The sequence below is a fragment of the Carcharodon carcharias genome, chromosome 14 (genome assembly GCF_017639515.1).
Source record: "Carcharodon carcharias isolate sCarCar2 chromosome 14, sCarCar2.pri, whole genome shotgun sequence".
In the NCBI taxonomy this organism is placed as follows: Eukaryota; Metazoa; Chordata; class Chondrichthyes; order Lamniformes; family Lamnidae; genus Carcharodon; species Carcharodon carcharias.
The window spans coordinates 42,593,033-42,609,463 of NC_054480.1; the positions used below are offsets into that span (position 1 = coordinate 42,593,033).

General features: G+C 45.4%; 1 pseudogene; it reads left to right on the forward strand.

Annotated features, from left to right (window-relative positions):
- Positions 1-14,787, forward strand: part of LOC121287525 — a 40,474-nt pseudogene extending 25,687 nt beyond the window's left edge.
- Positions 14,788-16,431: the final 1,644 nt, after the last annotated feature.

Below are 16,431 nucleotides of genomic sequence, written 5' to 3' on the forward strand. Positions count from 1 at the left end.
TCTATATCTTCCTGTAGCCCAAGACACTCAACCTCATTGTTAACCACCCGGCCAATCTTTGTGTCATCCTCGAACTTGTTAATCCTACCTCCGCACATAGTCATCCATGTCGTTTATATAAATGACAAATAATAGGGGACCCAGCACAAATTCCTGTGGTACTCCACTGGACACTGGCTTCCAGTCACTAAAGCATCCTTCTGTCATCACCATCTGTCTCCTACAACTAAGCCAATTTTGAATCCACCTTATCAAATTACCCTGTATCCCATGTGCATTTGCCTTCTTTATAAGTCTCCCATGTGCACCTTGCCAAAGGCTTTGCTGAAATCAGTATAGACTACATCAACTGCACTACCCTCATCTACACACCTGGTCACCTCCTCAAAAAATTCAATCAAATTTGTTAGACATGACCTCCCTCTGACAAAGTCAATTGAGAGGTAGTTCATCAATGGTGAAGTCTCTGTGCCTCAGATGAGGTGTCATTGCCTTGTTAGGTGAGTGTCCAAGCTGTAAATGTTGTCCATCTGTTAGCTGATCCTGGAATGGAAGGCGCATCATGGGTTTTCTCTATGGGAGAAATATCATTGTTGCTGCCTATTCAAAGTATTCTCTACTGAAACACTGAAAGCATGGAGTCGATTCTCAAGACACAGCCATGGAGAAGGCATCAGCTTGCCACCACTACCTGGTATAGATATAATGCAGTCATGCAGTTAGCTGCCAGGACTCATTCATCATCTGAATGATGAACACTGCCCTCTCACTATCCTATCCTCTTGACCTCTTGCCACCATCTATCAGGTTGTGCCCACATGTTGACCCTTGACCAGGTCCCTCACATCTGCACTCTGTCAAAGTAACAGTGACAAAGGGGGAGGAAACAAATATGGCAGTTGGTGATCATAGAGCATAGCATGCCAATTGGAGTCACAGCCACAACATACATGGCAACAAGCATTTGTGCAGACCCATTTTCTCCACCAAACCTTACCAGTTATCATTGATAATATGGTGAAAATGGTTAGTGCATGGACGCACACAAAAGTGAATGACAGCATTATAACCCGAATGGCTCATGTCCCTTTGCACCTTACATTTTTATTCATAGAATGTCACACTGAGCAGACATGGGGGAAGGGGTGGGCCCAACTGCCCCATACTTTTCTGACCAGGACTTTTAAGGCCAGAATTTCACACTTCCCAATGGTGGGTTTGCTGGTGGGAGGGGAGCATAAAACTGAATGGACCAGATTCCCTTTGGGTTCCCACCCGCCGTAATTATTGCCCACTTAAGGGCTGTTTCCTGCTCAGCCTCAATTTTTAGGCTGGCGGGAGGATTGAACTTCCATGGAGGAAGAAAAGAACAGAGATACATCTCGAGTGGGAAAGGAGGGGGTGGATGTCCCCTTCTGAAGTTGGGCGCCTTCCCCACCCCCCCCTAAAATGGCTTCCAGACCTCCCTCCCTCACCTGGCCTCTCCCCTGAGACTCTGATTGCCTCATTCACGCCTCACTGGGCCTTACCTACTCCACCCGCCCTGGGACCCCTTGAACTTTCCTGGGGTCCTGTGCCCAGATATAGGCTTCGATGTCCTCCTGCATTTCTTCTTCTGTCCACTGCAGCGCTGTCGCTTCAGGGACTGGAGAGCTGTGAGCCAATCAGATTGGCTGGCAGCTCCCTAAGGGGACTTTCTCCCAAGCAAAGGGCAGAACTCCCACTTCCAGCCACTTAACATTCATTCTAGTGTGAACTGGCTGCAGGGCATTCGGAGTCAGCAGGGTGAGACGCTGCCATCTGAAAAATTCAGGCCTAAGTTTTAGTAGAAGAGGTTCAGGAGTGAAGACTAGTCCACCACCCAGCTGGCTGCTGTAACTCTTTCGAGTACAAACCTGTTTCCATCTGTTTCAGATGAAGTTACGTTGTTTCATAGTTTGCCATTGTGAGATTTGAACTCTTAATCTTGGGGTTACAAACCCAGTACCATAACCACTTGGCTATTTAGGCCAAGCCCCTGGCTGCTGTAACCTGTAGCAACCAAGGCCTGGATTCAAATAGCAGCTGTGGTGAATGCAGCAGGAAACTATCAGCAATCATGGATTCAGTGCAGGAAAAGGGTCAATGACCTGCTGTGTTCCAGCAAAATGAGTAGCTTGGCTAATCCACACAGTGCTTTGGGGAATGGATCATATCTGCATGCTGCAACTAAGGTATGATAGCTGGCACATACCTCTGCTTCAGCATTGAGGCTTGTGTAAGCAGCTCATGTAGATGCACACAGAACACAGTGAATGAGCACTGTAATGTATGGGCACAGTGAAGAGCAATACACATCCAGGCACTATTTATCAGGCTAACATAAATTCATGTTGTTGTTGCAGTTGAAAAGCATGAAGAACACCACAGAGATGGCCATGGCGATTGCCAGGGTATCTGAACAACTATCTGTTGGTGATGGTGAATTGCTGTTAGCAGATGATAAAGGCGGTGTTGAAATCACCTTGGCACATGGTGGTAATTCTGGAGGTTGGGGATTTTTATGGTAACATGGGTGCAATGAATAACACCCTGAACCTGAGGGAAGCCTGCTAATTGGACAAAGGTCATGGCTTTCTACATCTGAACTGTTAAATCTATCCATGGATCCCCGACACGAACAAACTAGGCTTTAGTTATAGCCTTAATGTAGCTGTGTGCTGCTGACTGCAGTGTACCAGACAGGAGTCCTAATGGAAAGATTCTGAAGGATAGAAGTTGAGAGCAGTGGTGACCTTTACAGCCACTGGCAGGTCATGGCAGTTGATGGATTGTGGCTTGAATCACTGCTGAAGCATGTGACATATGTCTGTCACCAACTCATATCGGCACTGATTCTCTGTCATATTGAAGTATGATGTCCTGGATCTCTACATCTTTCCCACATGGTAGCACCAGGCTAGCCTGCTTCTCTCCTCCTCCTTCCTGGTCTACATCAGAAGCCTCTTCCTCCTGACATTCTGCCCTCCCTCTGGATTCCAGCTGCTCTCAGTGACTGGCTTCTCTGGCCTCTATGCACCCTTCTCCACCACAAAGATATTTTTTATTCATTCATGTGATGTGGGTAGTATTTATTGCCCATCCCTAATTGCCCTTGAGAAGGTGGCAGTGAGCTGCCTTCTTGAACCACTGCAGTCCATGTGGTGTTAGGGAGGGAGTTCCAGGATTTTGACCCTGTGACAGTGAAGGAATGGCAATATATTTCCCAGTCAGGATGGTGAGTGACTTGGAGGGGAACTTCCAGGTGGGGGTGTTCCCATGTACCTGCTGCCCTTGTCTTTCTAGATGGTAGTAGTCATGAGTTTGGAAGGCACTGTCAAAGGAGCCTTGGTGAGTTCCTGCAGTGCATCTTGTAGATGGCACACACTGCTGATACTGTGCATCAATGGTGGGGGGAGTGAATGTTTGTGGATGGTGTGCCAATAAAGCGGGTTGCTTTTTCCTGGATGGTGTCAAGCTTCTCGAGTGTTGTTGGAGCTGCATTCATCCAGGCAAGTGGAGGGTATACCATTAAAATCCTGACTTGTGCCTTGCAAATTGTAGACTGGCTTTGGGGAGTCAGGAGGTGAGTTACTCGCCACAGGATTCCTAGCCTCTGACCTGCTATTGTAATCACTATTTATATGGTTAGTCCAGTTCAATGTCTGGTCAATAGCAACCCCCAGGATGTTGATAATAGGGGTTTCAATGATGGTGCTGTCATTGAACGCCAAGGGGAGATGGTTAGATTTTCTCTTGTTGGAGATGGTCAATGCCTGGCACTTGTGGGGCACAAATATTACTTGCCACTTATCAACCCAAGCCTGAATATTATCCAGATCTTCCTGCACGTGGACACTGTTATAATCCCAGCTGATGTTACTACTGGACTAACCAAATCCCAGGATGATAGATCCTAACTTTTACTTTTATCAGCTACATGGAGAATGGCTACTGAACAGAATCATAGGATTCAGCTGATGAACTTTTAACAAGAATAGAAAATTTATTAAACAAAAAAAAAATGAACTAGATTTCAATACTCCTTCACCCACAACCATACTTTAACAGATAAATACAGATTGTAAGGATAACACAAGTTACAAAACTATTTTATACTCTAATGTTCACAGTAAGAACAAAGTCCATGCAAACCGATAGGTGACCTGTGGTCTGACACACCACACTCTGAAATCAAATGACAGATGCCTAAGCAGATGCGATGGATTTCTCATCAACTGTCCCCAGACGCTTGTCACATCATGAGCCAAATGGTCTCATTGAACTCTATCTTTCACACGAGGGTTTCCATCCTCCACTCTCGAAGAACTCGCCAACTCCCAAACCGACACTTTCTCTCAGTTGCCGTCCACAAGGGTCCACCTCCAGGGTTGGAATTATCCTTCCAATGTTCCACTCCCCTGAATCGCCACGTGCATTTAGGCTTCCTTCCACACACTCTCTCTCTCGCTGACTTAGCTCTGCTAACAGAACACCACAGCTTCGCATGCACATAGTAAAGAGTTAGAGACATGCAGCTGTCACCTTTGACCTTCCGGCTTCTCACACGCCTATATCGATTTAAATCTGCATCCTGCAGCTTTCACCTCTTTAAAGCTTGAAGTTTTGAACCTTCTTCTCTGCTCCTTACTTTCTGTTCCACGGAACCGAACCTTTTCCAGATTCCTGCCCTTTGACTAGGCTGTCCTCTTGGGACCTTTCCTGTTCCACTCTCCTGGATTTGAGGACTTTATTCTTTAGTTTCTGGAGCCTGCTTCCACTGGCAACTGCTTCCAACTGAACTCAGAGTGTGTGTGTGTGTGTGTGTGTGCCTCCCTTTCTGGACCCATGTTGCTAGGCAACAGCAGTTTATTTTTCTACTCTGTTGGCTTTAACTGTCCTTCAAGAGCCGTAAACATCTCATTAGAAATGCAGGAATACAAACAGAGCTTTAGGGCAGAATTTTTCGTTGAGCAGGTGGGCGTGCGCCCGATCTGCTCGAGCATAAAATGACACGCGATATTTTGCTTGGCAGATGCGTGTGGGAGTTGGAGCCACGCCCACCATTAATTAACAGGCCAGTTAAGGCCCTTGACAACCCAAATGTCAGCAATTTAATGCTGCCCGTGTGGTTTTTCGCTCATTGTACGGGCAAAACAGGCAGTCTACAACTTGCAAAACCTCATCCATGGGTGGAGTAAAAAGGAGCAGCAGCATTGTCAATGTGAGTAGTGAAGAGATTGTTTGTTGCTGGTGGCTTATTGAGACTTTGCAGCTTATTTTCTGATCGGGGCTTCATTCTTAGCATTTCCAGGCTTCATTTATGGACTCATTGGTGCTTTCCAAGCCCCCTGAGGATTTGGACCGTTTGGACCATTCCAGGTATAAGACAGCCTTCCCTTGCCCTGGTATTGGGGATTGTGGTCTCCGCTGGAAGCATCTCCTCTGAGGAGGAAGAGGGGCAGAAAGGAGAGGAGGCCAGGTATCCCAGTTCAGCTTCCAGGGGAGGGGCCTATGGGATGATTGGTGCAGGCACAAGGGGCACAGGGCTAGCAGTAAGTCCAAAGCAAAAGGAGCCGCAGAAGACGCCACTATCCTGCTGCCAGGGTTTACAGGCAGTGATGCAGCTACCTCAATATGTCTGAGGTGCAGTGCTGAAGGAGGTTCCACCACTCTAGGGGGACCGTGAACTCCATTTGCCAGATGATTGGCCCTGAGAGCAGCTCCAACTGTGTGGGTGGACACTCCATGCCAGTGGTTCTGAAGGTCACAGTGGCCCTCAACTTCTCTGCCTTCGGCTATTTCCAGGGGTCAGTGGGAGATCTGTGTGGTATCTCCCAATCAGCTGTCCACAGTTGCGTCAAACTGGTGACAGAAGCTATGTTCAGGCGGTATTGAATTTCCTTCATTTCTGTATAAACCAGGCCAACCAGACTGAGCAAGCTAAAGGCTTTGCAGTGATTGCTGGGTTCTCCCGCGTCCAGGGTGCAATTGATTGGATTCATGTGGCCATCAGGCGCCAGCGGGTCAGCCGGGTGCTTCATCAACAGGAAGAGATTCCACTCCATAAACGTGCAGATAGTGTGTGATCACAGTGTGCAGATTCTGCAAGTCTGTGCAAGGTACTCTGGGAGCTCCCATGACACTTACATCCTGAGACACTCCCAGGTGCTGAGATTGTTCAGTGCTCCAGCCCGACTGGATGGATGGCTGCTGGGTGACAAGGGATATCCCTTGCAAAGGTGGCTTATGACGCCTCTCCGTCACCCAAGAACAGAAGCGGAGCAGCAGTACAACAGGAGCCATGGCTCCACAAGGGCAGTGATATAAAAGACCATAGGTCTTCTCAAGATGTGTTTCCAATTCCTGGACCATTCAGGGGGCGCACTGCAATACCCCACAGAGTGGGTGTCACTGATAGTGGCTGCATGCTGCACTCTCCACAATCTGGCACTGGCAAGGGGGGACCCACTGGAGGAAGAGGATATTAACGCAGCTGCACAGGCCACAGATAATGAGTTCAGTGGAGAGTCAGAAGTGGAGCATGGTGAGGAGAATGCTGAGGGCATGGAGCCAGACCTCAGTTACCTCCCGGGAGGTAGGGACATCAGGGATGCCTTGCTCCAATGCTCCTTCAGCTAGGCTGCCAACTAAGAACTACCAGCTCATGCCAGGGTTGCCGCCTCCATCGTAAATCACAGAAATTACCTTTTCCTCTGCCCCCAAGATACATTCAGTGCCTGTGCAATAAAGGTTCGAGCCACTCATGTCCAGCATTACATACTGGCCTAGCTTGTACCTACAAAATAAATGAAGCATACTCAGGCCAATAACACAAAAGCAAATGTAATTTTATGTTGGAACTCACAAAGTCTTAAACAGAAAAAAAACTGGTGTTGGTAGTTATACCATTAAAAAAAGAAAAACAAAGTGGGGGAACAAAAGATCACCCATGACCAGTCCCTGTTGTGCTTAAGGTGTCAAAAACCTATGTTTACAGGTGCTATGTCTAGGTGACCCCCCTTCACTGGCACCAGCATTGGAGACAGCCTGCTGACTCTGGTGCCCTGTTGGCCCTGATGACCTTGGCGGTAATCCTCTGGCCAGTGGAGCCTGTGCTGGCCCCGTCTGGGAGGGAGCGGCCAGTGCCATGGCTGGCATCTCCCCAGTCGCCGCAGCCTCATCAGATGCCATGGTCACTAGCAGAGGGGCAGAGGAGCTGCTGCAGTCATTCGGAGCGCACTGAGGGGACAAGCAGCTCGTGCGACAATGTGAGGTCATTTCGACCCCCACCCCTCCCCACCCTGCTAAGCCTGCCTGACGAGGGCAAAATTATGCCCTTAGACTTGCTGTCTATGCTCAAAAATGAAACTAGACACTAGGTTTCACTTTTTAACCCAAAAAGAGTAAAAATATAAATTGAACTTAAACTTAAAGATATACCTTATTCCTAAAAAAAAAACGGACAGGATTTTCCAGTGGGCGTGCAGGGGCGGGCCCAACATGCCGACATGTAAAATGACGCGCGATGACCCTCCCAAAAAGGGAAACAACCTCTCAACATCTACCCAGTCAAGCCCCCTAAGAATCTTATATTTTTCAATAAGGTTGCCTCTCATTCTTCGAAACTCTAATGGATACAGACCCAACCTACTCAACCCCTCCTGATAAGAAAATCCCTCCATACCTGGGATCAACCTAGTGAACCTTCTCTGGACTGCCTCCAATGCCAGTATATCTTATCTTAGATAAAGGGACCAAAACTGTTCATAATATTCTAGGTGTGGTCTGACTAGTGCCTTGTATAGTTTTAGCAAAACTTCCCTATTCTTATACTCCATTTCTTCTGAAATAAAGGCCAACATTCCATTTGCCTTCCCTATCACCTGATGAACTTGCATGCTAGCTTTTTGGGGTTCATGCACGAGGACCACCAAATCCTTCTGTGCTGCAGCTTTCTTCAGTCTTTCTCCATTTAAATAATACTCAGCTCCTCTATTCTTACTGCCAAATTGCATAACCCCACATTTCCCCACATTATATTCCATCTGCCAAGTTTTTGCCACTCACATAACCTGTCTATATCCCTCTGCAGACTGTGCCATCCTCACCACTTGTCTTCCCACCAATTTTTGTGTCATCCAAAAACCTGGCAATAGTACATTTACTTCCCTCATCCAAGTCATTGATATATATTGTAAATAATTGTGGCCTTAGCACTGATCCCTGTGGCATTCCACTAGTTCCATATTGCCATCCTCTATATGCTCTCCTTATCCCACCTCTCTGTCTTTTATTAGTTAGCCAATCCTCTGTCCATGTTAATATACGACCCCAAACACCATGGGCTCTTATATTATTAAGTAGCCTTGTGTGCAGTACCTTCTTGAACGCCTTTTGGAAATCTAAATATATTATATCTACTGGTTCCCCTTTATCTATCCTGCTTGTTACCCCCTCAAAGAATTCTAATAAATTTGTCAGGCATGGTTTCCCCTTTATGATGCCATGCTGACTCTGCTTGATTATATTATGCATTTCTAAATACTCTGCTATTACATCCTTTATATTAGACTCTAACATTTTCCCAATGATGGATGTTAAGCTAACTGGCCTATAGTTACATGTTTTTGTTTCTCTCCCTTTTTGAATAAGGGTGTTACATTGACAATTTTCCAATCCTCTGGGACTTCTCAAGAATCTAAGGATTCTTGGAAATTACTACCAATGCATCCACTTTCTCTGTAGCAACTTCCCTTAATTGTCTAGGATGCAACCCATTGGGTTCAGAGGACTTATTGGCCTTTAGCCCCATCAGTTTCCCTAGTACATTTTCTCTAGGGATAGTTATTGTATTTATTTCCTCCCTCCCTTTTTTCCCCTTGATTATTTAGTATTTTTGGAATGCTATTAGCGTCTTCTACTGTGAAGACTGATGCAAAGTATTTATTCAACTCCTCTGCCATTTCCTGGTTCCCCATTATTATTTCCCCAGCCTCATTCTCTAAGGGGCCTATGTTCACTTTGGCTTCTCTCTTCCTTTTTAATATTTAAAGAAGCTTTCACTGTCCATGTTTATATTACTTGCTAGTTTACCCTCAACATTTATTTTCTCTTTCTAATATTTTTTGCTCATCTTTTGTTGGTTTTTAAAACTTTCCAAATCCTCTGGTTTACCACTAATCTTTGCTACATTTGATACTATCCTTAACTTCCTGGGTTAACCATGATTGGTTTATCCCCTTCCTAGAATCCTTCCTCACTGGGATATATCTTTGTTGTGAGTCATCAACTATTTTCTTAAACATCTGCCATTGTTCATCAACCATCTTTTCTACTAAAAACTCCTTCCCCAATCCACTCCAGTCAATTATGCCTTCATTCTTTTGTAATTACCCGTATTTAAGTTTAACATAGTTATTTCCAACACCAGTTTCTCTCAAACTGAATGCTAAATTCTACCATGTTATGATCAATGTTTCCTAGGGGATCTTTTACTCTGAGATCATTTATTATTCCTGCCTTATTACACATTACCAGATCCAAAATTGCTTGATCCGTGGTTGGATCCACAACATATTGTTTTAGGAAACTACCCCGAATACACTTTATGAATTCTTGCTCGTGGCTACTCAGCCAATTTTATTTTCCCAATTCACATGAAGATTAAAGACACCCATAATTAATGTTCTGCCTTTCTTACATGCCCTCATTATCTCCTGATTTATTCTCTGTCCTACAATATAGCTACTGTTAGGGGGCCTATGGACTCCTCACACCAGTGACTTCTTCCCCTTGTTATCTCTTATCTCCACTCATATGCATTCTACATCTTCCAATCCAAGATCATTTCTTGCCATCGTCCTTATTCCATCTTGTACTAACAAAGCTACCTCACCACCCTTTCCTTCTGCTTGTCCTTTTGAAAAGCCACATACCCCTGAATGTTTAGGTCCTAGCTTTGATCTCCTTGTAACTATGCCTCTGTAATGGCTGTGAGATCAGAACCATTAACCTCTATTTGTGCCATTAATTAATTTTTTTTGTTCTGAATTCTGTGTGCATTTAAGTAAAGAGCCATTCAATTTGCCTTTTTATCATGCTGTTTTTTTTTATATTTGTACTCTCTGTCCCTTCCTGTCACACTCTGGGTATCATTACCTAAATAGCTGCTCTGCAATTCTGTCATATCCTTTTGCTTTGTAAGCATTGTATCCCCTTTCCAGAGCCTTCCCCCACTCTATTTAGTTTAAAGCCTTCTCTACAGCCCTAGTTATTCGATTAGCCAGGACACTGATCTCAGCAGGGTTCAAGTGAAGCCCGTCCCACCGGAACAGCTCCTGCCTACTGCAGTATTGATGTCAGTCCCCTATGAACTGAAACCCATTCTTCCCACACCAATCTTTGAGCCACCCATTTAACTCCTTGACTTTATTTACCCTATGCCAGTTTGCCCATGGTTCAGGTAGTAATCCCGAGATTATTAACTTGGAGGTTCTGCTTTTTAATTTAGCTCCTAACTGTTCAAATTTTTTCAGCAGAACCTGCTTTCTAGTCCTATCAATGTCGTTGGTACCAACATGGACGATGACAACTGGATTCTTCCCCTCCCACGCGAAGTTCTGCTCCAGCCCTGAAGAGATGTCCTTAACCTTGGCACCGGGCAAGCAACACAGCCTTCGGGACTCATGCTCATGACTACAGAAAACAGTATCTATCTCCCTAAATATACTGTCCCCTACCACTACTATGCTCCTATTTCCTCCCCCAACTTGAATGGCTCCCTGTACCATGGTGCCGTGGTCAGTTTGCTCATCCTCCCTGCAGTCTCCGCTCTCATCCACACAGCTGGCAAGAATTGGAAGGATTGGACAATTCCAGTTGGACAATTGCAGGGGCCAAGCCTCCTCGAACTCTATCCCCTGAATCCCCATACCTGCTTCACCTGCAGTCACACCCTCTTGTCCATGATCACAGTCCAAACTTGAATTACCTAATCTGAGGGCTATGACCACCTCCTGGAGCAAAGAGCCCAGGTAACTTTCCCCCTCCCTGATGTGGTGCAAAGTTTACAGCTCGGTCTCCAGCTCCTCAACTTGGATCCGAAGTTCCTCGAGCTGCAAATGCCTACTACAGATGCGTTCACTTTGGATTACCTTGGTGTCCAATAGTTCCCATGTGCTGCAACAGCAACACATCACCCATCCTGCTATCATGATCATATCTTATTTAATTTATGAATTAACTACTCTAGCATTCCTGCTCTTTATACTTGAAGAATCCCCTGCTCTTGACACTTTATTGTAATTAATGCTTTTTTAACACCAGTGTTGATCTTAAACTAAACATGTTATTTTTAAGAAAAATAGAGAAAAAAGACTTAAGGTTTAAACACAAGCTAAAGACCTTACTTTTACTTTAAAGATAAGGAATACTTACCAATCCTACCCACCAATCAGCTGCTTTCCCTGCACTCGCTTCATGCTATGGTGCGTGATGTCACTCCGCTGCTGGTCTCACTGCAGGTAGGCCTCTCGATCTATCCTTTTATCCTCTCTCGCTCACCTCTTGTTCAAAACATACTGTTTTGAGCATTAGGAAAAGAATTAAAGCTTAATCACTTACCAGATAATCACCAATTAAGCAGCTTCTCCTGTAGCAGAGCAAGAATCAATTCCTGGAGGCTGAAAAAGTTTAGGCAAAAGCAACCAAACACCCCTTTCCCTTCCTCCACTTAACTCCCTAAAGTGCTTAACTCCGGCACTCTATTGTAAGTCACACCCTATTGTAAGTCGCACTTCCTGAAGCACTCAACTCCGGCACTCTATTGTAAGTTGCACTCAAGTTCTAAGTTGCACTATATGCCCCTACCACAAAAGGCCTATCTGAGTCACTTAATGAGGATCCCTTTTCAGCTGGTTCTTCATTAAGCTGCTCTTTCAGTGGAACCCTTGAGAAAACCTGGCTTAAGGCTGGCAACTACAGAATTTAAACTGTAGATTTTAGTTTAATAGCAACGACAAACTACAAACTAAATTAGGTTTTTGCAAAATAAAAAAGATTAGACTTTCTTACCCAACAACTGGAGGTACTCAGTCCACAATCGATGATACTTTCCATCACTTTGCTGATGATGGAGAGTAAACTGATGAGTGGTAATTGGCTGGGTTGGCTTTTTCTTCCTTTATGTGGACAGGATATACCTGAACAATTTTTCACATTGCCAGGTAGATGCCAGTGTTATAGCTGTACTGGAACAGCTTGGCTAGGGCATAGCAAGTTCTGGAGCACAAATCTTCTGCACTATTGCTGAAGTTGTCAGGGCCCATAGCCTTTGCAGTATCCAGTACATTCTGCCATTTCTTGATAACATGTGGAGTGAATCGAATTGGCTGAAGACGAGCATCTGAGATGATGGCAACCTCAGGAGGCCACCAGTATGGATCATCTACTTGGCATTTCTGGCTGAAGATAGCTGCAAATGCTTCAGCCTTATCTTTTGCACAGATATACTGGGCTCCCCCATCATTGAGGATGGGGCCTCCTCCTCCAGTTAGATGTCTAATTGCCCACCACCATTCACATGATGCGGCAGGACTGCAGAACTTAGATCTCATCTGTTGGTTGTGGGATCACTTAGCTCTGTCTATTGCATGCTGCTTTTGCTGTTTGGCATACAAATTGTCCTGTGTTATAGTTTCACCAGGTTGACACCTCATTTTTAGCTATGCCTGGTGCTAATCTTGACATGCCCTCTTGCACTCTTCATTGAGCCAGGGTTGATCCCCCAATTTGATGCTTATGGTAGACTGGGGGATATGCTGGGCCATGAGGTTACAGATTGTGTTTGTATACAGTTCTGCTGCTGATGCCCCACAACGCCTCATGGATGTACAGCTTTGAGTTGCTAGATCTGTTTGCAGTCTATCTAATTTAGTAAGGTGGTTGTGCCACCCAACACGATAGACCATATCCTCAATGTGAAGACGGGACTTTGTCTCCACAATGACTATGTGGTGGTCACTCCTACCAATACTGTCATGGATAGATACATCCATGACAGGTAGGTTGGTGAAGATGGGGTAAAGTAGGTTTTTCCCTCTTGTTGGTTACCTCACTGCCTCCTCCTCTATGTCTTTTAGTATTTGGCTAGCTCAATCACTAGTGGTGCTACTGGGCCACTCTTGGTAATAGAAATTGAAATGCATTCTGTGCCCTTGCCACCCTCAGTGCTTCCAACAAGTGGTGTTCAACTTGAGGAGCACTGATTCAGCAGCTGAGGTGGGATGGTATGTGGTAACCAGCAGGAGGTTTCCTTGCCCATTTTTGACCTAATGCTGTGAGACATCAGGGGATCCAGAGTTGATGTTGTAGGCTCACAGGGCAACACCCTGCAGACTGTACACCATTGTGCTGCCAACTCTGCCGGTACTACCTTGTTGGTGAGACAGGAAATACCCAGCGTTGGTGATGGTGGTGTCTCGACATGATCTGTAAGGTATGATTCCATGAGAGTTTTTTATTTATTCACGGGATGTGGGCTTTGCTGGCTGGACCAGCATTTTTTGCGGATCGTTAGTTGCCCTTGAGAAGGTGATGGTGAGCTGTCTTCTTGAAGCGCAGCAGTCCATGTGACGTAGGTCCGCCCACAGTGCTGTTAGGAAGGGAGTATACCTACGTCAGACTTGTGCTTGGCTAGTCTGTGGGACAGCTCTCCCAATTTTGGTACAAGTTCCCAGATGTTAGTAAGGAGGACTTTGCAGGTTTCACAGGGTTGAGTTTGCTGTTATAATTTCCGGTCTAAACATGGTTTATAAGGGGAAAATCGTTTTATTAGCATATTGCAATGGCAATACAAAGAGAGGAACACAAAATATTTTGTAAAATTAAATTGTCAGGTCGTCTTAAATTTTCTCAGGCAGTTGATAATGCAAACTAATTAAATCATTAAGTGCATTGAAAATTATAATATTACTGCATGTCAGTGACAATAGAAACTCCTTCCCATTTCTCATTGTAATATATTAAATAGTTGATAAAATGAGATTGATCAGGTGTTTATAACATTCTTAATCTTGGTAGATAAGCTGTTACTAGTTCAATCAGATTGTTCAATTCAGGTTAAATATTGGTTTGCCTTTTTCTACTGTTGAGACATAAGATGCACTTCAACATAATATCAAAAAATGTAAGGCTCTTGATAACAATTATATCTATTTTACAGACTTTATTAATTAGAATATATGGCCAAAATAATAACGCACCAGGAAACATTCCTGCAGTGTGTCTTATTCAGTGCACAATTTAATTATATGGTGTGACTAACTTATAACTGCAACAGCTGCAACAGTGCATAATGATCCCCAGGTGCCTGTCTGTCTGCTAACTAAACCAATATCATTGTATCTTCTTCTCTACAAAAGATAAATATAACAAGTTAACTTTGTAGGATCGATTCCACACTCTTGTGCTCCTAGCAGGCCGCAGCACTATTGGACTATTGGAGAGTACATCGCAGGAAATTATACTTAAGCTGCCTGCTATTTTCCATTCATTAAAATTAATAGATATAGACTGGGAGAATAGAATCAATCCATGTGCTTTTAACTATTCAACCTTTCTTTTAAACCTTTATACATTCTTTCAATTAGTTCTTTTATAATATTCTAACACTTACTTTCCAAAGGGAACTGGCCAGTAAAACTGGTACCAGTTGATCCAGTTCTGAACTGGGAAATGAAGGTCAGTTTTGAACTGATAGCCCAGTAGGAAGTGTCAGTAAAACTGGTGATGTTGCCAGTAGTACTGGTGCTAGTAGTAGTAAAACTAGCGACATTGCCATTAATACTGGTCCAAACTGCTTATTCATTGCAGGCTCGAATGAGGGTCAACTAATGTCAATAATCAACTGAAAGTATGCAGTCCCTTTCCAATATGTGTGTGTGTGTGTGTGTGTGTGTGTGAATGAAGGTGCTCTGGATTATTAAGTATGAGTATCAGCAGATTTTGAGGTTACTTCATCATATGTCCAGACATATCACTCAGAACAAAAGGCTGAGTAAAAGACGTGGAAATTTTATTGTGAGAATCAATGCCTTCCTAATCGGACATTTATGCCACATGCACAGGACGGAGTTGTCTAACCACGAGGTGTAACCCTGGGCTGCACTGTCACCTTGAGAGGCTGGAGTGGTCCTCCAGTTACAACTGGAAGCAAAAAAATTAGTTTATTACTTTAATATCAGAGGTTGGGGGGATATTTGCACAACCCCAATAAATCTTTCTTTTGTTTCTGACCAGAGGGATGCTGCATTAATCAGCATTGAAAGAAAGGTGGTAGGTAATGTTAGACTGCAATATATAAACAACTCTATTATCCTGTCTGAAGGCTGTAAGAATTTCTTCTTGGAAGTAGCCATTAAGTCTGGAAATATTCTCCGCCTTTCCCTGGAGGGCGGCCTTCCCTGCTTCCAACCTCCTCAAATAACCCAGCAGCTCTCCCCGGCACCGGGCAGGTTCCAACACCTGTCTTCGGGAATGCGAGTTGGGTGGGATTGGACTGGGGTTGGAGTTGGAAATCTCCACCAACCGCAGCTCAGGCAGGAGCAGTGTGGCCTGGTATGCTGCTGACTTGGAGCCACGCGGGGAACTCCCAGCGATGGCACAGGATGAGATATATTCGCTCATGGCCGCCACCTTGCCCAGAGCCTCAGAGCTAGGCGGGGTTTTGTGGCTGTTCCTCGAGCTCCCTTTACCGCCGTACCCACAGCCACTGTCTCAGCCGCCTCCTTGGCCTCCTCCTCTTCAGCCACTTCTACAGCTGTTTCCACTTCCTCGCCATTGTTGCTGACGCCTCCGCTGCTGTTGTTGCCACCTCCGCCTCCGCCGCTGTTGCCGACTCCGCCGTCGTTTCTGCCACCACCGCCTCCAGCTATACTGCTGCTTTCACCACCTCCGCCACTGTTGCCCACTCCCCCGCCATTTCCCACCAGCTCGACCACTGCTGCTGACTCTGCTGCCACCGCCACCTCCTCTGCTGTAGCTGGTTCTCTCATGGGGCCTGCTTGCACCTTTGGAGCACGGCCTGAACTTACCCCATCGCTTCTGGTTCTGGCCCGACCCCCAAATGCCATGCTAGCAGGCGAAGGGTATGCTGCAATCAGGTGGTGGGGTGAGCAGGGAAGATGCTGCAATTGTTGGGGGAGGGGGGAGGAGTGCTACAATGGGGAGAGGGGTGGGATGAGGGAGGATAGGGGAGGAGAGGTGGGAGTTGCTGCAATTGGGGGGAGGTGGGAGTTTCTGTAACTGGGGGAAATGAGGGAGTTTCTGCAATCAGTGGGGGGAAGGGGGGCACCGTTGCTGCAATCTGGGGGAGGGTGGTGGGAGCGGGGAATTGCTGCATCTGGTTGAAAG